This window comes from Tachypleus tridentatus, chromosome 10, assembly GCF_004210375.1.
Source record: "Tachypleus tridentatus isolate NWPU-2018 chromosome 10, ASM421037v1, whole genome shotgun sequence".
In the NCBI taxonomy this organism is placed as follows: Eukaryota; Metazoa; Arthropoda; class Merostomata; order Xiphosura; family Limulidae; genus Tachypleus; species Tachypleus tridentatus.
This window is the reverse complement of record NC_134834.1, coordinates 232,669-259,296: the sequence shown is the minus strand read 5'-3', so window position 1 is coordinate 259,296 and position 26,628 is coordinate 232,669. Positions and strand designations below refer to the sequence as shown.

At 33.0% G+C, this 26,628-nt stretch overlaps 1 long non-coding RNA gene across 3 annotated transcripts; it reads left to right on the top strand.

The window, feature by feature from the left end:
- The first annotated feature begins 1,277 nt into the window (after positions 1–1,277).
- LOC143227994 (uncharacterized) lies at positions 1,278–24,323 on the top strand. Of its 3 annotated transcripts, XR_013015141.1 has the most exons (5): positions 12,970–13,076; positions 13,292–13,394; positions 21,358–21,550; positions 23,156–23,250; positions 23,837–24,323. It is a non-coding gene; the product is annotated as an uncharacterized LOC143227994 (long non-coding RNA). The 3 variants fall into 3 exon arrangements; XR_013015142.1 differs by lacking the exons at positions 12,970–13,076; positions 13,292–13,394 and adding an exon at positions 1,278–1,471; XR_013015140.1 differs by lacking the exon at positions 13,292–13,394 and having other exon boundaries at positions 12,947–13,076.
- The last annotated feature ends 2,305 nt before the right edge of the window (positions 24,324–26,628 follow it).

Sequence of the window (26,628 nt, the reverse complement as noted above, 5' to 3'; positions counted from 1 at the left end):
ATGTATCACCTTTTTGTGACTTTATTGAACTTTCTAAGTTTGTTTTTCATTCAGTTTATTTTTATTTAGATTTTCCAGTTTTGTATACATTTCAGTTGTTTTACGCTGTAAGTTTATTAATTTATTTTTAATTTTCATTTTATTTTGGTTTATCTGTGCAGTATTTTGACTAGTCCCATTATATTGAATTTTATCATATGCCTTTGATTTCATTTTGTATTTTATGATGCATTTACTTGTTTATATCTTGCAATTTTAATTATTTACAGGGAATTAGCTGGCATTTATTTTCAGTGTATCCCTTTTATTTGTGAAACCTATTTGTTTTGTAACGTCTGGATTCGTAATTAACTTGATTCTAATTACAACTGATTTTGCTTTTCTTTTATTATTTAATAATTTTACTTGTTTATATATTTAGTTGACATTTGTTCTGCTTTCAGTTTTACTTATTATTTTATTTATCTACGTTGTATTTTATAAATAGTTCTGCGTTTCTCCCTTTTTTACTTAATTTTATTTGACTTAATTAATTTCATTTTCTTATTTTATTTCATTTTGATTTTATGTTTGCCTTTTAAATTGTACTTAATTTTTACTAAAAGTTATGATGCGTTTTCTTACTCATTTTTTCTTTGTTTTTACAAGTGTTAGAGTATTATGTACTTCAATAAAAGTAGTAGTAACAGTCATGGTGTTGTAGGTACAGTATAAAAAGTTAATTACAGGAAGTCGTGACCTTACTCTTTAGCTTCCAATCGGGTTTGAGAAAGACTTTGCATAGGAAAAACTGAATGAGATAACTGGAAATGTCATCACATTTTTTGCTGTAACTAGTATTTACGAGTGCTTTTTTTTTCTAAATGTTTGCGCAGATGTGCTGCATCTAGTTATATATTCTTGTAAATTCTATGTTGAAAGGTAATTAATATGCATTAACCCTCTTGCTTAGATAACTAGAAATTTCACAGACTCTAAAGCAAGTGTTAGTTTTGTTGTTCTAGATTATTAATTTAGGGACATTCATTTTTTAACATTTCGTTTTATATTTTAGCCTAAGATAAAACGATGAAATATCCCCACTAGTAAGCACTTATTTTTCAAATAAAGTCCTTATTATTCTTGCTAGTTCAACGCCTTTTCTTACACATACAAGCACATGATTACCTCATTTACTGTATATTGTAATGCTCTTTATTGTATCGTAGTGTTTATATAAAAATTGTGAAGATAATCATTAAATGTTTGTACTCTTTGTAAGTCCTTGCCAGTGTCATTCTTCATGACTCAACAGTCGCAACTCGTTGGGAAATATAAACTCACATCCTAGATTCGAGAACCTCCTGTTATTAGCGGGTCTGACTTATCTACTTTGCTCGCCATTCTCGAGATACGACATGAGCAAGCATGGCCGACCTTTCATTCACGAAATCAACAACAGTCAAACAGAAGGCATGGTCTTGAATATCAAGTAAGGAAAATCATACCACTTTAGAATGTATTAGTTTTTCTTCCAAACAGACGTTTGTGATATGGAAGGAAATAGTATTATTTCAAACATAGATAAATTCATTCTGTAATATTTTTATTTATTTATTTATTTTTGGAATTTTATGTAAATCTATTTTGAGATATCTGTGCTAGCCGTGTGTAATGTATAAATGATAGACAAGAGGGAAGGTAGCTAGCTGGTCAACACCACCCATCACCAACTCTTAGGCTACCCTTTACAAGTAGAAAGTGGAATTGACTATCATATAATCACGCACACACAGCTAAAAGGACAACATATTAATTAGGGGATTCGATATCACGACCATTAATCTTCGATTCGAGTGGCCAAACCACCAAGCGTTACCGTGATATTTCCTGTTAACACAGTTCTGCTGTTTCGAAACAATGGTAAACAGTACTGCTTTTTCTCTGAGTGATAGTAGAGAGAAGGGGGCAACTCCTGGCCACTGACCACATGTAGCCAGTGGATAGCACAATTGTGGCCAGTTCGAGTTTAGGAATAAACTTTTTTCCATCATTTATTTTTTATCGTAAATTTGGTAATCAGCAACTGCACTGCCTCACGTCATCGTCAATATCGCGCGCTTCATCACTGCCACAGACTCCGCTCACTTTGTAACGTCAGTCTGGTTTTCATGTTTGTTATCGAGTGTGCGTTGTTTTGCATGCGCTTGCAAACATATTCTTATTGTGCAACTTTCAAGTGTTTAAATATATTTTGTTTTTAATTTCATAATATGGATAAGTGGATAATTCGAAAACAAAAGAATCCAGATGATGATGAACACTCAGAAAATAAAGACAATTTAATTGATTCTGGCATTACTGTCGAAAAGAGAATGGCGCGTGACTGGAAAAACGTGAAACGAGAATTTAATTAAAGTTGGGAGTTGAAATTTGCAATGATTGAACCAAATAATAAGCCAGTGTGTCTTTTGTGTAAGAACGTTTTTAGGAATAATAAAATATACAGCTTTAAACAACACTTCGACAATTTTCACAACGAAATTGATGTTAAATTTACAGTTGATAGGAAAAATCGTATGAATGAAATTAGTTTTCTGAAAGTACAACTTTATGAAAAAAGGGAAGCATGAAAAGATATTATCATCGATTTTGTTTTGGAATTTCGCACAAAGCTACTCGAGGGCTATCTGTGCTAGCCGTCCCTAATTTAGCAGTGTAAGACTAGAGGGAAGGCAGCTAGTTATCACCACCCACCGCCAACTCTTGGGCTATTCTTTTGCCAACGAATAGTGGGATTGACCGTCACATTATAACGCCCCCACGGCTGGGAGGGCGAGTATGTTTGGCGCGACTCGGGCGCGAACCCGCGACGCTCAGATTACAAAGAGCACGCCTTAACGCGCTAGGCCATTATTATCATCGATAGAACCAGTTACGTTAGCTAGCTATAAAGTAGCTTGGATTCTAGCTTAAAAAAAGAAATTATTTTCTGATGCTGATCTAGTAAATGAAATATTGAATGTGACCATTAAAACTATGTTTGAGAATTATATGATTCAAAAATAAAAGATGATATTCTTCAAAAGGTAAATAATTTGCAATTAAGTCGAAGAACAATTGTTCGCAAAATATTAGAGTTAGCTAAAGACAAAGAAATTCAGTTGATTGAACAACCAAAAGACTGTTTGTATTTTTCTTTAGCACTAGATGAGTGAGTTGATGTTATCGACTTTGCACAGTTGATATTTTTGGTTCGATACGTAACTTTAAATCTTTCAGTGAGGGAAGAAATGCTTGGCCTTTGTGGATTACGAGATAAAACATGTGAAAAAACATCTTTGAAAAATTTCATGAAATGTCCAAAAAATTCATTCTGGATTTTAAAAACTGGTATTTGTCACAATAGACGGTGCTCCCGCCATGACTGGGGCGAAATTAGAGTTTATTTCTTTTTGCAAAGCATTTAATTGAAAATATTGTGAAGTCCATGCTGCTACCATCTTTCCACTCCATTTTGCATCAGGAAAATTTACAGTCATGTGAAAAAGTTAGGACACCCTATGAAAGCCTGTGCATTTTTGTAACATGTTTGGATATATAGATATTTAATCCCAATTTCAAAAGTACTGAGATACTATAGAAATATAACTAAACAATTAAAACTGAAGAAAAGACTTTTCAAGATCTTCTGTATATGCAATTCTACACAAATGTATATTCTAACCGAGGAAAAAGTTAGGACATCCTACCCTCTAATAGCTAATGTTATCCCCTTTGGCCGAAATAACTGCAGTGAGGCGCTTTTTGTAGCCATCTACCAGTCTCTGACATCGGTCTGAAGAAAGTTTGCTCCATTCCTCAATGCAGAATTCTTTCAGCTGTGAGATGTTTGAGGAATTTCTTGCATGTACAGTCCGTTTCAAGTTACCCCACAGCATCTCAATGGGATTAAGATCTGGGCTTTGACTCGGCCATTCCAGGACTCTCCATTTCTTAGTTTTCAGCCAGTCCTTGGTGGATTTACTGGTATGTTTTGGGTCATTGTCGTGTTGCAGGGTCCAGTTCCGCTTCAGCTTTAATTTTCTTACAGATGGTCTCACATGATCTTCAAGCACCCTCTGATACACAGTTGAATTCATGGTGGATTCTGTTATTGTGAGCTGTCCAGTTCCTGCTGCAGCAAAGTAGCCCCAAACCATGAAACTTCCACCTCCATGTTTCACGGTTGGTATGAGGTTCTTTTCCTGGAATGCTGTATTTGGTTTACGCCAAACATGTCCTATGTTATGGTGTCCAAATAATTCAATTTTGGACTCATCTGTCCAAAGAATATTATTCCAGAAGTCCTGGTCTTTGTCTACATTCACTCTGGCAAACTTCCGTCTGGCCTTGATGTTTCTCTTAGAAAGCAAAGGTTTCCTCCTTGCACACCTCCCATGCAAGTTAAACTTGTGCAGTCTCTTTCTGATTGTAGAGGCATGCACTTTCGCATCAATAGTAGCCAGAGCCTGCTGTTGGTCCCTTGCTGACATGTTAGGGTGTTTGGATACCTCTTTTAGCATCTTGCGGTCTGCTCTCGGAATGAACTTGCTTGGACGACCAGACCTGGGCATGTTGGCAGTTGTTTTGAAAACCCTCCACTTGTTGACTATTTTTCGGACAGTGGAATGATTCATTTCAAAATATTTTGGGATCTTTTTAAATAACTTACCAGACTCATAAGCTGCTACAATTTTCTTTCTGAAGGCCTCAGACAGCTCTTTCACTCTCACCATAGTGCTCACTCTCACTTCAACAGTCAGGAGTCCACCAAACTAAATTCTGAGGTTTAAATAGGGCAAGCCTCATTCACAATGCTGAGTAACGATCTTCTAATCGTGTGCTCCTGGTGTGATACATCTGTGTGTGCGTTGAGCAATTTTAAGTGGGAATAAATGTGAGGGTGTCCTAACTTTTTCCTCAGTTAGAATATGCATTTTTGTGAAATTGCATTTACAGAAAAGTCTTTTCTTCAGATTTAATTGTTTAGTTATTCCTATAATCTCTCAGTATTGTTAAAATTGAGATTAAATATCTATATATCCAAAAATGTTACAAAAATACACAGGCTTTCATAAGGTATCCTAACTTTTTCACATGACTGTATGTGCTCAGATGTCTAAAAGTGATGCATTAAAAATTCTGATGAACATTGTTGTAAAAATTGTGAATTGTATTAGAAATGGAAGCTCTCTCCTCCATCGACAGTTTGTTGAGTCTGTGAAGAAAAGCAGTGAATGTACTTTTGATGATCTTACTGATTTCGTAAATATGAGACAGTTGAGTAGAGGAGATTTCGTGGAACGATTTACTTCCTTATTTCCTTAAATAAAAGAGTACCTTGTTCGAAAAGGTAAGATTGAAAATTTCCTTGCAGTTGAAACTTTTTCATGGTGTGATTTACACTTTCTTTGCGACATGATGGCTCACTTGAATAATTTGAATACAAAGCTTTAGGGATGAGGTAAAATAGTAAGCGAGCAATCACAGTCAATTCATGAATTTCAGTTAAAGCTAAACATCCTTGTGGAACAATTACAAAAGAATGATTTGACACATTTTGCAAAGTTGAATAGTTTTCTAGAAAATAATAATGACTATGATTTCTCTTATTCTAAAGACGATCTCTATGTAAACTGGATCAAGAATCTATCTCAGAAATTTGAATCACGTTTCTCCGAATTTAAAAATTTGAAATTGATATTTAAATTTTTGCATGACCCATTTGACTTAGGAAATTTCAGTAAGGAAATTACATCTTTTTTTGTCTTTGGATAAGTGTGGATTTGAAGACGAAATGCTTACCCTGCAAAGTGAAGAATATATAAAAGGTAAACACAAATGTTCTATCAAAGAGATGCGACTCACTATTCTGATAAATGAAATTTCCAAATTTAAAGATAGCAATTTCAAAATTATTTTCCATGATTGGATCTACATGAGCGTGTGAGTCAACATTTTCTACGCTAGATTTTCTCAAGTCCAGACACAGATCTTGGCTTACTGACATAAATTTAGAGGCAGAGCTAAGATGCTCATTGAGCATAGATATTAAGCCAAATTTCACGAAACTTGTTGATGGAAACCCCATCAATTTTCACATTGAAGGTTAGTTGAAATGCAATTATTTTGATTAAACTAATATCTTTCAATTTTTTTTAATAGTATAGCCAACGTTGTTTTCATTAGCTACAGTTGTGGCCACTATGAAAAATAAGTTGCCCATCCTTGATATAGAGGGTTCAGGGTAAACTGGGCGATAGCCAATAGGCGACACTCAGATCGTCGACAGACAACTCATCGACAACCCATTTGCTGACAATATTATCACTTGTCGACAGACTCGTTCACATACTAAATTTCGAATATACCAGTGGTATTGCCGATAGTAGGCTAAGCGAGCGCTTATGGCTATCGAAATAAAATAATTAGCTCAACTTTTTGACAAGACTGTAGCTTTTTACTGTATAAATCATTATTACGTCATTTTTAGTTTTTGCTTTTAGGCACCTATAATACAGTAAATATCAATATTTTTTATATTATTTTCATATTCAGTTTATTTTTGGAGCATAAATTCAATACCACACAAACTTGTTTCGTCTCTAACAAATCATTATATTTTGTATTTATCTATTTAAAATACAACAAATTACTCTTATACATTATAAACCTGATTCATGGACATATTAACATGCGTGCAAACACTTAAGTAAACGTAAATAAAATAACAAATTTATCTCGTAACAGAACTGCCGGCAATCTGCTGTCAACAAGTTTATTTTTTGACTACTTGTATTTCGACAACTTGTCTAGTGGACGACCTGTCTTTCGACATAATTTACTATCACTCGTCCTTGCTGCCCAAATTTCAAAGAACCGTATAGGGGATTTTGAAAATAAAAGAAACCTTAATTAAAATAACCTAAAATCGAGCGTGGGTGTATTTTCTTACAGCAAAGTTACATCGGGTTATCTGCCGAGTCCATCGAGGTGAATCGAACCCCTGATTTTAGCGTTGTAAATCCGTTGACTTACGGCTGCACCAGCGGGGGACTTTAAAAGCAAATCTCTGAAGAGCGACCTTTTTTATATTGTTGCATTTTTTACAGAATAATAATACATAATATAATTAAGGTTTTAAGAACATTAATATATAAACAAATAACTCTCTTTTAACCAACGGCACACGAATATAAGAGGTTTAGTTGATTGTGACATAACAGGCACTGGGCCTTGTTGGTAGCTGGAACCTAACAACACATGGTAAGTTAGTAATTTTGGCATAATGTAGAAACTGATATATGTGTATAAAGGCAATTTATAAACGAAAACAAATAGTAATAACAAAACCACACATACCTTTCCTTGAAAAGTTAACAAAGATACCTAAGAGCCAGGAGGAGTTAATTATAGTTCTAGGTAAAATAATGGGATGAAATCATGTGGGCGCCATAATCATTTTTAGGCCCAAAATTACTAGGTCTAACCCAATAGTCGTGTGATGAGGGAAAACAATAATAACGCGCTATCCATTTTTCCTAGGCATTCTTGTAAGTAATGGTGGACTGAATTTGTCATTTCCCTGTCCACAAAACAACAATAAAAAAAACAAAAAACAAACAAACAAAAAACAACTACCAAAATACATGAATCGTTATTATGTAATGTGATAATTGAATACGAACTGTTTAATGTAATGTTCAGTAGAAAATATGGTTTACTATTTATTAGTAAGTGAAAAATAATTATATTATTTAATTTCAACTTGAAATAAACGCTATTAAGGGAAAAATAATTTTCTTTTTAATTAAATGTGTTTAATAATTTGGCTCTAGTCTTTGTTCAATCTCTTGTGCATGTATATATATATATTCAGTCTCATGAACAAAACATTTTTTATACGTTTAAGAATGATTTGGCGCAGATAGCCTAGTTGCTTTGCGCCATAAAACACCAAACCAACCAACCAACCAATGAATGATTTAGTTAAATCTTAAATAGATGCTTTTGTGTAATCATATCTCTTTTAGATGTTTGTTAGGTGCGGTGTGAACAAAATACTTTGTTTATATGTGTCTAAGTTATTACTTTTTTGTTGTACCATCCTAGACTGTTCGTTTAGTCCAATATAAACAAATTACCTTACTTATATGTCTATAACGTATTTGATTCTACCTTCCTGTGCTGAATTTCTTTGAAAGGAGTTATTTTTATTCCTTTTCTCTATTAGGTCAGAACACTGTAGACACTGTTCTAGACTTTATTTCTAAGTAGTATTGACATCTTTATCACTTATTGTTCTTCACCATTTCTGTGGGCCCGGCATGGCCTAGCGCGTAAGGCGTGCGACTCGTAATCCGAGGGTCGCGGGTTCGCGCCCGCGTCGCGCTAAACATGCTCGCCCTCCCAGCCGTGGGGGTGTATAATGTGACGGTCAATCCCACTATTCGTTGGTAAAAGAGTAGCCCAAGAGTTGGCGGTGGGTGGTGATGACTAGCTGCCTTCCCTCTAGTCTTACACTGCTAAATTAGGGACGGCTAGCACAGATAGCCCTCGTGTAGCTTTGTGCGAAATTCCCAAACAAACAAACAAACAAACCATTTCTGTGATTCATAAAACACGTCGTACGTGTTTTTACTTTTGATCGTAAGTTGTTTTTCCTCTTCGTTTCGTTTTTCTGCGTTGTTTCAAGATAAAAGTTCACTTACAAGCGTTACGTTTCATAATAGACTACAAGTGACAAAGCAACAGGGCTACACTTCACATAACCAGAGTACAAAAAGACATAAATCTCAATTTTCGTGCTTTACGAAAGATTGCGTGATAAAACTGTTATTTCCTATATGCTTCACATAACCAGAGTGCACGAAACAATGGTTTCTTTATAGGATTGTACTGTACTCTTTAGACAACAATAGCGAGGAGTTTCCTTACAGATCTGAGCTGTATAAGTCCGATTACAACATAGAAGATGTGTTTATATGTTAGTAACTTACAAGTCAGTTTACAGTACAGAGAGGCCTTCTTTAGGACTGTTTTTTACAAGTCAGACTACACCAAAGGGAGATTTTCATTTCTGCTATTTATATGTTGGATTACAAGAGACAGATGTTTACATTGCATGGCTTATATAACAAAGTGCGAGTAAAACTTACGAACTAAAAGGACGATATTATATTTTAAGTTGTTAACTGCAGTACTTTAAAACCACTATGTTTGATAAAGTTGTTTTCATGGGCAAAATTTTATTGTGCGAAAAATAGATGGTTTATGGAGAAAGTCAGGTCCAGAAAACTGAAACTGTCAAAGGACCACTTCAGTCTTAATCCGTCCGTGAGTGCAAGTGGCAGGAGTTTTTTTTGTATTACATCACGTAAACAAACTACAAGAGATATGAGTATTCAAGCAAAACTATAATTTAAACCTCAGATTCCAAAGAAATGAATATCTTTACAGGAATAGGTTTTTACATTCAAGATCGTAAGAAACATTTGCTCACCTAGAAGGATGTGCTTAACATTACTGAATGTCAAGTATTACTTTGAATTTATAATTCACTCAAATGGGACGTACCTTTACTCTTATTACCGTTTCGTTTATCTTTTTTTTTTTCTCGCTTTATTTGATCATTTCTTGACAGTATAAGAAAGTACCGTCTGCACGTGTACACGTTGACCTAATTTCGTCCTGAATTATGTTATTTCTCTATTTATTGAAATAAAAATGGAGCTCTTCTCCATAATGTATTTATGCCCATTGTGAGTCATATATCAATTGCAACGTTTTCATATATTTCAAAGTAGTGAATTTACTTTAAACTTTGTTTTAAGAATATTATCAATTACAACAATAACTAAGTTTCAGTACAAGAGCTAAGTATTAAACACATTTCTTGATTAGTGAAAAATTGATAAAATGACTTTTTTCGGTAATATTACAAATAATAATAACATTAAAAATGTAAATCAGTTTATTAAGTAACATATTTTAACACGCACATAAAAATGGAACATTTACAAGGTTAGCGCATCACCATGTGTTCTAAGCTTCTTACTTCTCGATATACGCATTGTTGATATGAAGACAAAATACAGCTCTATCTCTTACATCCCAATTGACGGGCAATATCATTTATGATGTAATGGTTGCGCAACTTGTTGTGATTCCATGCTTGAAATATTTCAGATTATTAGGACGTGTGACAAACACTAATGTTATCCCCTAGAGAACAGATATTTAATAATTATTAAGATCAGGAGAGCGTGCATGTTCATAGTGCTGGCTCATTTAGCCTTATCTATCTGTAGTGAAAAGGGAAATTCACACAGTACCTAAAATTCAATACACAGTAAAGTGCTGCTTCGTATCATTGAATTCACGCCCTCTCTCTGTCTCCAATTGTTTTCTTTACAGTTTGATTATCAATGACCTAAAATTATCTTTAAAAAGAGCGAGGTAGCCTTCTCTATTAGGTGCTTTGTCGATGATAAATGGACCAACAACATTTTCTATCAAGCCATATTAAACTTTCATTCTCTCCAGTCCTAAGTCTCTGGTTTCTGCTTCCTGTTATGGATTTTCTTGGGATCACTATTGACAATTGTGGCTGTTTGTTTAATCATTGTTGACCAACAACGTTTCCTCATCTGTCCAGGATACATTCTGAGGTGAACGTCAGTTCTTCTAGTTTCTTCTGCGCTGTCAACCATTTACGAAATTTTGCATACCGGTCTTGTTGTTAGGCATATTTTAACATTGATCACAGTACCTGTAATATAATATAGAACAATACTATGCATAAACTTCTGTCTTTTGTAGTCAAGTATGAGAAAAAAAGATCTCGCTAATGATCTCTTAACTCAAACTCTGTCACGACCTGTTGCTGATTCAGCCTAGAGTCTCTACCTAATCACTTCCACACATTTTCGCAAGGTTAATAACATTACAAACAATTACTGTAACAGAAAATAAATCTATAAATAAATAACTTAGAAAAATCGTACTGAGGGCAAAACTTGGAGGTATCATGGTGGGGCAAGACTTTCGCATCATCCTACACTGTAGGTTTGAAATTCATTCACCGGTTAGAGCACTTCTTATGAAATTATTTGTCCTAAAAATTCTCAAAGATCAAAACTGAATTTTTTTGAAACATATTAAACTAATTCATTTAAAACTAATAAAAATGCTAATTGAATGTGGTAAAACGAAACTAAAAGAACTTCCTATACTGGTCACTCAGTTTTTGGTTTTATATCAAAATAAACCAGTTGACCAGACTGTAACTAAACACTATGTAAAGTTTGTTAGAAATAGTTAAGCTTTAGATAAAAATGTCTTCTCTCACTTTCGGTAGCTCAGCAAGACGCGAGAACTTATGACTCTTAAAGTCCCCTAGTGGCACAGCAGTATGTATTCAAACTTATACTGCAAAAAAACGGGTTTCAATACCCGTGGTTGGCAGAGCACAGATAGCTTTTTATGTAGCTTAGTGCTTAAACACAAAACAACAACAACAATTACTCTAAAAATCGAGTATTCATACTGGTGAAGTGGACAACAAGATAGTCCATTGTGTAAATTTTTGCTTTACAATAAGGAAACAGAGGTAACTGGATTGTCATTGTTATAAAAACACAAAACCTAAGCATTAAACATTTGTATAAAAGAAGAAAAATTAAAATAGTGTCATTAATGGAGAACATGGAAAAAAATCAAGATTTCTCTAAATATTTTCAATGAAGAACTCTAGTCAGCTTATTTACTTTTCATTTCTATTGCTTTCATTAAATTCTACTTTTAAACCGTGGTTAAAGAGTCTCGTCGTATTCTCAGTTTCAACACTAAAGTAAACTACCAATAAATATTATCAGATTCATAGAGGCTGATCCAATAAATTATTATATTCGTATCTTGTAACTGTAAAATTTTGGATACACGAAATTGTTTTATTCTGAAAGTTTCTCAAGATAATGTATAAGTTTCTAAATAGGAGGTAATAATCAGTGAACTAATCTATTAAGCAATGCTTAGACCGTAAAAGTTAACTTAGTGCTCTTATCAATTTTATGATAACAAAATGTATATTTTAATCATTTTGTATTAACTGTTTTGATTTTGGTTTAATTATCTTACCTGAAAAACAAGAACAATCAGAATTAGATGGAAAACGTTTTGGTCCTGCCTAGAAAATAATAACCTATTTCAAACACCTAACAAAAAGGTATAAAATTCAAACAAAATATAATGTGATACAAATAGCTAAAAACTTTTTAAAGCAGATAAAAAAACGTCCAAATTTAACTGCTGGTCAGGTAGAAATAAAGAATGTGACTTTATTTAAAAGTGAATCTTAAAAATAAAGCATGAACACAAATGAATGTCATTATACACGAAAATTATATTACTTACTTTTCATTTTACAAATCAATAGATCTTAACAAATTAGCAAATAATACAATTCAAAATAAATATCTGGATATATTCTTGAAGTTCTGTTTTCGAAACTTCAAAATGAGCCAAAATCATGGATACTTATTATATCCCATTTATATTAATGGTTGAATGAATTAGCAATATTTTACATTGAGATTCAGATTGTTTGCTCTTTTTCTTTGTTATAACATTTCAGTTTCAAGTTAATCACTTCGCGGTTCCAATGAAGCACAAGCCTTTGATGTTTGTATGAATTATATTGAGTTAAACAATAACATTGGTTTTAATCTTAGAAAATGTATTTTAATGACTAGAAAGCTGTAGAATTGTACATATTCTTTATCCACGTGGCCACACTGCATATGGACCTCATTGCACTGCCCATATCATCCAATTCATCCGCACCTGCGAAATTTTGTTCACACCCACGTTGATAACCAGCATTATATCCTGACTGGTCCTTCTTATAAATTTAGGCCCATCGTGAGTTCATTAGACCTTCTACTGGCACTGAAGAACTCTAGCTTCCTTGCAATACAGCATCTTCTGTAACGCATCAACGAAATTCCTTACCTTTCTCAACTATTTCAATCTCACCAAGTACCTCAACATTTGAAGTAGGTTTTGTTCTTTGTATAATTGTGTTTTAAGTGAATTTTTAGTAATGCTTATTAAGCCTTTTAAAATGGTTTGAATTAGAATATTTCAGATAGTTAAATCCAAGTATTTTGGCAGACTTAATTTTGGGCTATATAAATTGCCAAACAATGTTTTGAAGTAGACTAGCTTTGACATATGAAGAAAAACATTTTGTTTGATTGTTCTGAGGAAGACCTTTGTTAAGCGAGGAAGGCTCATGCTGACAGCTGACCTGCTGAGAACAAAACTTCTTACGACTTGACCGACTGGGTGAAGGTGATAGTCTAATTCTAATAGTAAGTAAGAAAGTGCATACTAAAATCTACTTTGTGCTAATTTCAATATAAAACAACGAAAAGGGACAACATCGAACTGCATGAATTAAAACATTCAAACCAATACAAAACGGGGTTGCTGAGACATCTAAGGTCAATCTAAATGTTTTCAAGTCGTCGGCATGAATTTTTCTGAAGTTTTCTTTTGTTATTGTCCTGTATTAAACCTAACGTCTTATAAGCGTACAGAATAAGAACAAGAGAAAAAGAGAACAATGTTATGTCGTAGTTCATAAGTCTACTTTATCTGTGGTTAAGAGCCGGTGTCGCTATGTAAGTAAAGGTTTTGGGGCTCTTGAGGTCTAAGAAAGGGGAAAATTTGGCTTTTCAGTATACTATGGATCTTGATTTTCTGTTTCGATTTTTCAAGACACCAATCGGTGTTCGAGTATCTAGAATCACTTCTGGTTAAAAACATAAAATTGATAGGATAAATGCCGTATTAAGTCATTATCAGTTAAGGCATACAAACAATAATAAAAAATGATGCACCAACATGAACTCCTAATGGAAAATATATGTACAATAGACATTCACAGTCCTTAATTTGTGAAGGAACGCTCCGTAAGGGCATTCCGGTACCTTTAAAAAAATTCCAAATTGTTTTATAAAAAGTGTTTGTTCGTACAGAAAACGATGTGAGTATTTTATAGCAAACTGACATTTAGTATCTGATACAAAACAACATAACTCACAAAGAAGCAAACGATAGAAACACATATAAATGATTGTTCAAGAAAATAACATCAGTTGGATTCATTCCAGATTTAGGTCTAACAGGCCTGAAAAAATGTATAGAAGCCATTAAAACTCCATTCGGAGAAGGTTAATGAGAGACAGTGACCTGTTGAACAGCTTGAAGGTCATCTATTTTGACCAGCTGATGTTCAGTTCGACATTACGTATGCAGAACGAGAAATAAGTTCTTGAATTGTTTGTTTGTTTGTTTGTAATTAAGCACAATGGGAAAAACGTGCTCTGTGCACCACGAGTATCGAAACCCGGTTTCTAGTGTTGTAAGTCCACAGACATACTACTGTGGCAATGGGGAGGGCTCAAGCTCCTGAATGACAGACACTTCAAGCATTTCGGGATTTTAGCAGTATTATATTCCATTAACCACTGTCTATTTTATAAATTGATAGTGATTATACGTTACTATTGTACAACTACCCACAGCCAAAACTAAATTAGAGATGGCTAGCACGGATAGCTCTCGTGCAACTTGGCGCGAAATTCGAAAACAAACAAACAAATTTCTTCAGGTCCTCGTGTTAAGGAATCCAGTCTGTTCTTAAAGTTAATTTATCATAGTTCACGAACTTCAGAGTGGAGCATTCTTGCTAATTACGAGAACACTGAAGGAAATATAAAGTTGATAAACGCGCTTTCTTGAAATGTTCATTCAATAAATTGCATTCGTTTTGCAGTAACATTGTAGACGTTTGACCTTATTCTACTTAGTTACTGATTAATCATATTTCATGCTTTCTAGTAACTGATTTCAATCGCCATCCTTCATTAGATAATTTATTTACTTTAGTGCTAAGCACTAAGGCTAAGCTATACAATGGAGTATATATGCTGTGCCCACCATAGCTATCGAAACCTGATTTTTATTTACGAAGAAACTCAAAATAATAATTTATTAGTAGTATATGAAGTATGTGTTGATTAAGATATAATTATCTTCCAACTTCTAATTTTGATAATCGGATGGATATTCAGACTATCATTACAGTTGATGCACATAGTTTAAGATTTTGAACCTTGCACTAGGTTTGCTGAAATAAGGAGATGGGAATAAACAGTAACTAGTACTTATGCCCCAAAATGCTCTAAATAATATAATCAACAATTCTTGATGACGAATAACCCATTTGAAATAAAAATGTATCTCAGAACGGCTGGTATGGGTATTAACATTTTTATTGATAAGCAGAGAACAACGTTAATCTGATGGTTAACATGAAGATGACCTAGGAAGGTTAAAACGTAGTCCTCTGCTTATCAATAAAAGTGTTAATACCCATACCAGTCGTTCTGAGACTCATAATAAACAATTCATTTTGATGTGTGTGGCACAGCGACATGTCTGTGGACTTAAAAACTAGAAACCGAGTTTCGATACACGTGGTAGGCAGTGCAAAGACAAACTATTACGTAGATTTGTGTTTAACTGTAAATAAACAAAACTCATTTTTAAGTGTGAATACGAAAACTGATTTTTTTCTTCCACTTTGTTTTCAAGGAGAAATCTGTCCCTAAGTCAGGATCTCTATTTGAAAGTACATCTTTATCCACCATGCAAGCGTAGCCTGGCGGTAAATGTGGGCAATACTTGCTTCATAGATGTTTTGATAAAATTTTATATAAACTTGTTGGTTATGTAAATGAAGTTTTTTAAAGGTGTTTGTGCATATATTTACATTCAATAACAATAATCAAATATCGAACATAATTGTTACAAAAGAAAAAAAGACTCAAATATCTTAGTAAGTTGAGGAATATTTTTATGTGATATGAAAGATCGTTATAAACACGACAGTTAAAGTATATTTAAGATACGCTATAAAAATTGCTAAAATAAAATAATTAATTGAAAAACATTTACATTGTTATATTAGTCAAAAGGTTTATTTCCACACGCACCTTGCATGTGGCACGCTAGAAACCGAGTTTCGATACCAATGATGGGCAGAGCACAGATAGCCCATTGCATATCTATGTGCTTCAAAACAAACAGTTGAAATGCACTTGGCGCGGGCTTATAGTTAGCATGTCTGGGCTGTAAATCCTAGTATTTGCAGCTCGCGTTCTGCTGCTACAAAAACTTTGCTTATATTCTACCTTAATCGTTGTCAAACATTAGTCTTCGATATCTGTAAATCTCAACAACAACAAAATCGCAGCAGAACGAATTTCGTAAGGCTCCAGACTGATATCAATGACCATTGGCTAGTATTCCGCGACAGTTGACCATTCACAACTTCACATTCTGTTGAAGTACGTTTATCGCCAAACAAAGTAAAATACGTAATTTTCTTCTTTCTTTTTTTGTAATCCCTATATTTCATAGTGACTAACATATCTTCAAGTGAAATACAAACCACCAGATGGAACTTGGTGCTGGATTCAAGTTTCTTTTTCAAAGTTATTTTTAAACACTTCTCGTGTTGCTTAAGCAGGTATACTATTGAATTTCTTAAATGAATTGAACTGTCTTACAGTGTACTTGAGAATTCGCTGTGCAAGTTGCTGAGTAACAAAGGATTTGTGTTTCACAACTGTAAAACGACGACTTCTCATAGTACAGTAGTCAACATACCACGTGATGGCAAGAACTGAGTTCTTTCATATGACACCAGTGGTGTAAACTCACTTTTTAAAGAAAGACCGTAAGGTTTCTACCCACAGACAAAGCACTTTATAGAAGCGAACAACTATTAAGTCCAAATTAGCTTCATCCTTATTGTCTGTTGTCTTGCTTTACGTTTAGTCCTGGACATCCAACGTTTGCTCATAGGTCAGCTTTCTTGGAACTTTTTATTAGTAGGTAATTTCTTTACCTTTAGTGTCAATAAAATGAGAATTGTCAGTAGTGTTAGCATTACAGAGTTACAGAGAAAAAATCAATAAGTTTTCTAACTTTATTATGTTATGAGTGCTACTCCTTAATTTTTATACTTTGTGTTTAGTCAGGATATGAAATCGTTTCATGCTTTGAATACTTCTTAATTTGTAAGATTACATATTTTATTCCCTACTTGAAACTGTCGTGTTACCCACATTGATAGATTTTGGTTTAACTTGCTTGGTTTCAGATATTCCGTTTCTCAGAGACAGTAAGTAAATATTGTCACGCCTTGGGAGTTGCTGCTTCATAATTACAAACAGGCCATTAAGAACTAATTAGGAAAACTATTGGTTGACAGTGGTAAATTATGGGGGTCATGGGAGGGTCCTCATCTTGTATAGATACGGGTTTTCATGTCTAGAAAATTAATAAATCGTTCTACCCTAGCAGTTGCTCTTGACCACAATTGATCCCTCTCGGGTGGAGAACCCAAAATCTCTTATCTGGAGGTAACTTCCATGGCACACACTTCATAACAAGTTCACTTTCTTTGAAACAAACATAAAGAAAAACATAATTAGGATCTTATAACATAAATAAATTATTAACACATCTTTCCGTAAACATTAATACGCTTGCAAAGAAGAACGTCTTATTTAGAATATTGTAACGTCTTATTCTGAATATTGTATCAGTTTATTAAGATAATTAAGGCATCATTCTATGGATTTCTTTGGTTTTTGAATTTCGTCCAAAGCTACTCGAGGGCTATCTGTGCTAGCCGTACCTACTTTAGAAGTGTAAGACTAAAGGGAATGCAGCTAGTTATCACTACCCACCGCCAACTCTTGGGCTACTCTTTTACCAACGAATAGTGGGATTGACCGTAACATTATAACGTCACTACGGGTTAAACGGCGAGTATGTTTGGTTTGACGAGGATTCGAACTCGCCACCCTCAGATTACGAGTCGAGTGCCCTAACCACTTAGCCAGGTCGGACACTAGCATTGTAAGTTCGCATATATACCGCTGTGCTGCTTGTGGGAGGACACTTCATTCGCTATTTTAACAAACCATGTATTTGTTCTTTCTGTTTCTTCTTTATATTTTGTTTCTTAGCAATTGTGGAATCAAAAAGTATATTCACCTTGACCACTACAGATTTTGCACTTTATATGCTATTTTTAATGATTTTCCTTAACTATCTGACCATGCTGGGCCTAAAACGAAATTAAATTTGCTTAGGATATTTGAACTGTATTGATCTCTACACAGAAATGGGAGTTATAAAATAATTTAATTGTAATTCAATGTGTGCTATTTTTGTGCTTCTAAGCTTGTACACAATAGTTTCAACGTTATGAGAGAAAAGAAATGAAAATACATAGAAAGTTAAACAGTGATGCAATGCAAGGTACAAAACAAGGTTTTGATATATGTCTAGAGAAATTGCATACAAGTTGTACTTAGAGAAAATTTCTTCGCAAAAACAACAACCACAACTCGAGAATTTGAAACAAACAGATGAGCAATACTGTACTAAGTTTTACCAGCCCGGATATAATGATGGGGAAATGAAAGTATTCTGTTTTTACTTTTTTGGAGAAATAAGAGTTATATATACTTTCATTATGATAGGTAGCTCAACTACTGCAGACCTATTCACAACTGAGTATATGTGTGGACAGATACCAAGAAATGTGACGAAACAATTTTTTATTTCAGTTTATATCGACCTATAATGTAATACGATCCACGGATTAATAGGTTTCTACATAAGTTTTCAATTCTCATTTACTTTGATTCTATGTTACAGTTACCCAATATCTACCATACAAGTTGCTTCACATATAAAACTGGAATCTAAAATAAATAAATAAATAAAGTTTAATAGTAAAAAGTATATCAATTACGAATAACTCGAAATAATTAGAGACAGGCAGAATAATTAATTAATTACAGACTTATTTACTGGCCAATTTTAAGAATAAAGAAAATTTCTAATGTTTGTTTGAATTTCGCGCAAAGCTACTCGAAGGCTATCTGCGCTAGCTGTCCCTACCTTAGCAGTGTAAGACTAGAGGGAAGCCAGCTGGTCATCACCACCCACCGCCAACTCTTGGTCTACTCTTTTATCAACGAGAAGTGGGATTGACCGTAACATTATAACACCCCCACGGTTGAAAGGGCGAGCATGTTTGGTGTGACGGGGATTAGAACCTGCGACTCTCAGATTACGAGTCGAGTGCCTTAACCACCTGGCCATGGAAATTTTCTGAAACAGTTGTTTTACTATACATGAATTACAATTATTAAAGACTAATAATATAAAACTGATAGCATAAACGACATGTTAAATCACTAAAAGTCAAAGAACACAAATAATATAAAGAAGTTGGATACACCAGCATGAATCCTAATTATATACATAAAATAGATATTTACCTTGACAACATCGCAATGTAAATGATTATTATATTGATAAACTGAAATGTAGTTTGACAGAAACTTGTTTACCGTATATTATTTTTGTGTATCAAAATATTAAGAATTGATAAGTACGCTTTGTTTTTTCACTGGTTAACAAATATTTAATAAATGTCAAAAATATGACAAACAACTTCAGGTAAATGTTTTTTTTTGTTTTACCTAACGTTTCGTCTTGTCCTTTTTCCAAGGTCTTTGCGAATCACAAACTACTAAAGTGATTGTGAATTATAATAAATAAAAATAATAGGAATACTATAATGTAGCAGAACGATACTTTACGAAACATCCTACAAGAACTGCTAAGCAATTATGCTCGTCGTAAGACAGTAATCTTAGACGTATTATATTTTAATAGTCAGTCTTTAGTTCTTTAGTCAGTCCTTGTAAAAATCTTTAAAACAACGAAAATAGAATCTATGAAAAATGTAGTAGGCATAATACTAATGTATAATTACAATTATTACATACATATATATATTAAGGATTTTTTTCTTTCGCACCAAAGGTAAAATCAAAAATAATATGTGACTTAGAGGCCAAAATCTTTCTCTGATCGTCCGTAGCCTCTGCTGTGGCCTGCAGTTTCGCCTATTCAAGGCTCGTCAGCATAGCTTGGGTTGGCAAAGCAAATAAATACAATTAAGCCTCTTACGACGGTGATTTGTAAATAACATTAATTATTGATTAATAATTGTTGGTTTAGATGTAAGCAATTTGTTTAGTATATCGAATAATGTTATCAGACATATAACATGTTCATGCCAACAGAATCAATTTGTCTAGTACATGTATTATTGTGATGAGTTTTATTTATATTACACTGTGTAACAAACTTTGTTCCTGGATAGTACGTGTTACTTCTGAATTGCTTATGTTGTTAAAGTACAGAAATGGCCATTATTCCCTTCACACTTTGCTTTTGTCACCTGGATAATGAAATTTAGAAATTAACCTATTTTCTATATAAAAACGGGAAAATTTGCACATTTTCATTTACATAAGGTATGAATAAAACAACATACGAATCAAGATTTACATGTATTTATACTAAAGTTATACAAAAATGAGCAAAAATGTTCAGAAGTGAGTAGTTTTTCGAGACTTGCGACTGCAATGTAAATCACTTTCACGTACCAGCCCCCAAAAATAGTCTCCCATCATGTTTTCGTTATACGTTCCCAGGACACAAAAGCAAAGTTTGAAGAAAAAATATGTTTTTTTTTTCATTAACTTTAAAGCAATTGAGAAATAACACTTTCTGCCCAAGATCAAGAAAAAGTAGAAATTTTGTTACATAGTGTTATATATATCATTAATAGCAAACCACCCAATTTCTCAAATAATGAATTTATTATGGTAATTTCTAAAACTATCTAAGATACGATCATCATAATTTTTACGTTTCTGAATTGAGTTTTAATTACTAGAGAATACTCTGGGAGGAACGAATTTAGGAAAATAAAAAGGTTCAAAAGATAGATTAACTTCTGATTCGTTCACACTGTTACTGCAGTTAGGTATGCCTACACTGTTATAAGAATATTTTTCTCAAAATCTTTATTTGTAGATGCATCAGGAAAAAGGAAAACGAATATATAGATTATCTTCTATATAATTTAGTCTGAAATAACAAAGCTGGGACATTTGTAAAAGACGAAAATGCAGTTTTTCGAAAGTTTTGAAATATCTGGAAGTGTAACCATATTTTATAACTTATGAGCGTTAAAATTACTTGTAGCCGTTTCCATGCTTGAATACTGTTTTGCATCTATCAGAAGACACTGAAAAATAAAGAATAATGAAAATATTTTAAGAATAGCGTAATTTTTGCATTTGTGTTTTTATCGTTTTCCAGATGAGGTCTCTGTGGCTTTTTATGAGTGTTGTTATTCTGATACAACATGTTCGACACGTTTCGTCAAAAAACATACAAATCTGCAGTGGTCATGAACTGAAGAAAGCCATGACTGCATTTTGTGCTTTTGTGAAACGCAGTGTTTCTGCAAATCCTAGTCGAAATTTATACCGACGTACAAGAGGGGTTCTGGGTGAGTATAACATGATGTTCAGTGCTATTTTATTCTTATAGTGTATTTTATACTAACACTATTTATAACTTGTAATAAAACAGTTTCCTAACAGTATAAAACACTATTAGATTTGAGGGGAGCAACTGTGATGTGGTCAAGTATTAGTAAGACTGTTTTGTAAGTTAATAAGAGGAGGTTTGATGAGAGTAACTTTAGAGTTATTAATTTAAATTGGGTGCAATTAGTTAAGTAAGAGCTGTTGACAAGTTCTCATGGTTTGCCTATCGTGTGATTAGTGTCATCTACTAGGTACATTACAAATATACATCTAATATTTTGTTTTATAATTAATATACAATTTTTAAATCCCATTTTTAGTTCTAAATTAAAACAAGTAACAATGGCGAATGTTTACAAGAAAGAATAGGGAATTTTTACGGTTATGTAAAAATATGAATTGAACAAATAAAAAAGGAAAATTTAACACATAAAGTATGTTCACGCGCCTTATATAACCTTGTATGTTTACACACCTTGTATAATATTGTATGTTCAAACATCCTTGTATAATACTGTATGTTCACATACCTTGTATAATACTGTTCGTACTTGTAATGAAGGTTGTAGCAATGAAAAGAATATTTAATAGTCCTCAGCTGACTGGTTTCTTGTACACCACGATGTTCAAAGGTGCTTTCGCTCCTCTTTATCAAGAACCGTGTTGTACTGTTTAGCGTAACAGTTATATATATAGCCAGCATACACAGCGTTAAGATCAACACGGTGGTCAAGGTAATCGACTTGCAATCTGAGGATCGTAGGTTCGAATTCCGTTATCAAATAGACACCCTTTCAGCCATCGGCGGAGTATTATGTGACGGCCAATCCTTGTTTTATCGGTAAGAGGATAGTTGGAGAGATAGCAATGAGTGGTGTTAACTAGCTGTCTTTCCTTTTGTCTATTACTTTATAATTGAGGTGACTAACGCATATAGCCCTCAGTGAACAGCTTTTCTCAAAATTCCACAGACAACACAAATATCGACATATGTTTTATTTTTAATTTTTGTACTTCCCAGTGTTACGAATTCCGGAACTTTTGAGTGACCTTGTTCAATCGTTGTTTGGTTTTTCTGCCATGAAAAGCTTTAACATACGTTTGCTAAGCATCAACATAGTGTTGATACTGTATACTGTTGAACAGTATACAAACCATAAAATCCAGCTACTTTAACCATACATGTGTTATGTTTTCAGCATGAACTAACATTTGTGTTTGGTTAATTTGAATTTCGCGCAAAGCTACACGAATGTTGTCTACACTAACCATCCTTAAATGAGCAGTGTAAGGCTAGAGGGAAGGCAGCTAGTCATCAATACTCACTGCCAACTCTTGGGCTACTCTTTTACTAACGAATAGTGCAATTTACTGTCACATTATAACGTCCCACGACTGAAAAGGCGAGCATTTTTGTGGGACAGGGATTCGAATCCGCAACCCTCAAATTGCGAGTCGAGCGCTCTAACCTCCTAACCATGTTGGGCATCTAATATTTGGGAAAAACATTTTTCACAGTTTCTTAGTAAAAAATACATTTCAATTACATTTCTCATTCTTTGTAGATTTTATTACTCTCGACAATGTTATCAAAACCTGTTGTTCAATGGGCTGCCCTCTCGAGATATTTGCGAACCTGTGTTGATAAATATCATTCGAGGTAAGTCTTTTTCACTAACGTCTGTATAAATATGACAGTATTGTCCGTTGTCTGTTGTATGTCCATGTAACTACTTCACAGGATGAAGATTGACATTCACCAAAATTGATATGGATGTTCATTAGGTCCATGCAGGAATACACAAAAATTTCAGTTTTGTTTTTTAGGGTTTTTATAGGCATTTTTTACCACTACTTCGTCCTCTGTTGATGGATCTTCACCAAATTTGGAATGATGTTTTTTTTTTCCTTTTTTTTTTACATTTACATATAAGGTAAGTAACTTTTCATGTCCTAACATAACCTTTCGTTAATCATGAATGTACATAACTTCTGTCCAAGGGAGGGGGGTACCCCAGCTAATAAAAAATAATGAGATTTCACATTATTATTAAAACAGACTATTATTTACATAATTTCCCGTCTTTTAACCAAAATTCATTGTTTACGCTAACAAGATGTTGAGCCCTATTAATCCACATGAATGTATGATATTTAACTTCTTAATATAATTTAAACTCCTGTCATGTAATACCAATATTATTTACCTGAAACTATCGCTAACGTTTGTGTTTTTTAATATACAGATGTTATGGATACATCGAAACAAAACTGGATTTCAAAGCGAAAGAAAAAATCATATGGATTTGTATATTACTTTATACACTATTAATTTATGTATAGAAAATATTCCTTAAGTCTTTTATGATATTTTGTCTTTTGGATTATTGTGCACCATATTTACAAACGTATTTTATGCTTTTACAAAACATTCGAGTTGAAGTTATTACCGAGCTGACTTGTGATCTACGGATATTTCTTACTATTAATGTTTATTTCTGTGGTTATATCAAACATTTATTAACCTTATATATTTCAAGAAAGGTTAATTAAGCTTTGTAACTCGATATTTAGTATACAGGAGAAAATAAATGTATTAGTAATTTTTTTTACAACATCATGGTTTTGGAATGAATACTTTAAAGCTGGTATAGTAGCTGGCAAAGTCTTTTTTATGTTATAATACTATAGGATTGAAAGAAAAAAAATGATAAAACTGTATGTATTTTTGAAAAGGGCATAAAGTTAGAAAATGAAAAGCAGGTACAGAAATCACACCGTGTATATTATTCATATTATCCGTGTAATATGTAATATATAATAATTATATATTACATTTCTTTCCTTAAATATTCACAAGATGAGTACAGGAACCACCTGTTCAAAAATGTTTCTATATTATTTTATGAAAATGTTTGACTAATATCCACGCTCTCAAAATAGCAGTTATAAAACATTCTTCCGAAGATTTTTGTCACAATACACTCATTAAATAGAAATATAAGTATAATAAATTCAGTATTAACATGGAAACACTAAGCATAAATTGTGTACGTATAGATCTGATTATTGAAACATAGAACACTTTACACAAATATAATCTCAGTATTTTAATTATAGACACTAAAATATTAAGCATAGCTTGTACTTCTGGTGATTTCATAACTGACACAATAATACGAAACGTAGAATCTACCTGTAATTTTAATCATTCACACAAAAAACGACACTGAACACATCTATTCAAATCCTCAAATTTTATTAGTGACACAATCGGAGAGTACTCGTTCTCTAACTTTCTTTATCTTATTATAATTACACTGAATAGAGATTTGTGCATTGCTGTCTTTTATATATATACATATATATTTTCATATACGTGTTATTATAGTTTAATGACAAAGTGTTACAGCTTCAGACGTTTTATATGTTTTATATTTCTATTGAGTTTTTTTTTTTTATTATCAAAATACATTTGCCTAATGTTTTATATAAGACTATCTTTAGTAACGACTTGTTGGATTCTAAACCATTTATCTCTGTACTAGTTTTTACAAGATATATATATGTATGTGTAATCCATTCAGAATGATATGCAAAATTGTTTTAGTTTATCTGCTTTAGCAAACGGCTACATAATAGACTGTCTGCGCTTTGTCCATCACGGGTAATTGAACTTCTGTTAAAATATTGAAACGAGAACAGGATATTTTCAGAATCGGCTACTGTATATTTTAAGTTTTCATACATATTTGTCCCCCAATTGACTCACACCTCTAGAAACCGAGTTTCGATACCCGTGGTCTGCAGAACACAGATATATCATTGTATAGCCTTGTGCTTAATTCCGAATAGAGAAACAAAATCATCACACATTTACTGCATATAGGTTTACTTTCCACAAGAAGATAACAAACAACAATCATACACATTTACTGCATACAGGTTTACTTTCCACAAGAAGATAACAAATAAAAATCATACACATTTACTGCATACAGGTTTACTTTCCACAAGAAGATAACAAATAAAAATCATACACATTTACTACATATAGGTTTACTCTCAACAGAAAGATATTTCTCATCTTACTCCGTCTGCGAAGATTTAACGATAACATCAATTTGTTTTCACAGGGACTTTAACGTCCAGCTTCAATATATATATTTTTAAAACATGTAATATATTTCGTATTTTCTTACAAATATATTAGTAGATGTTGTAAAAAACACTTTTTAAATACTACCACTAATTCACGGGAGATGGTTTATTGGAATGCATAATAAAGTGGCAAACAATTACAGAAAAGAAGATTTTAAACTAAAATGTATTAGTTAGTTTTGTGGTGCATCAGGGCATTTATGTGGTTAGAAAATAGAAAAGGTTTTCTGCAATCCTTTGTTTTATAAGAACAACATCAAACTATTATGTATCACATTGCAAGTTTAAATAAATAAATAAATATTTATTATGAACAAAGTATTATGACCATCTAACTTTGTTTCAGAACTTGAGAAAATGTGAAATACTTGAATCCGATGATGAAAGATTAGGCAACCAGAAGTAAACAAGCAAGCAGCTAATCACATAGGAAAACTTAAAGACATGAAAATAAAAATCCTCAAATAATGCTAAAAATAGCATGATATTTTTTCTTATCATTAATACAGCAATACTATTTATCAAAAAAATAATAATATTTCCTTACGAGCACGAGAGAAAGTTGTCCAAAGATCTATTTTTCAAAATTTGGTAACTTCTTTATTTCAAGTGCCGAAAAATTAACACTCACGTATTCTTTGGTAAGAAACATTGTTTATTAATAAAATAATGGCCGAGTTCATGACTAAGTAACAAAAATGTGCAACAATTGTGTCTTGACATAAAAACAGAAGGGTATCTATAGAACGTAATTAATAACGTGGTATTCTACAGGTATAACGTTGTTTTGCTAAAAAGAAATAGACTGTTGGAAGAGTGGTAACCGAAGAGTCTTTGGCGAAAAAGCTTTGACTGGAATAAAGAGCTCTCATAGGTT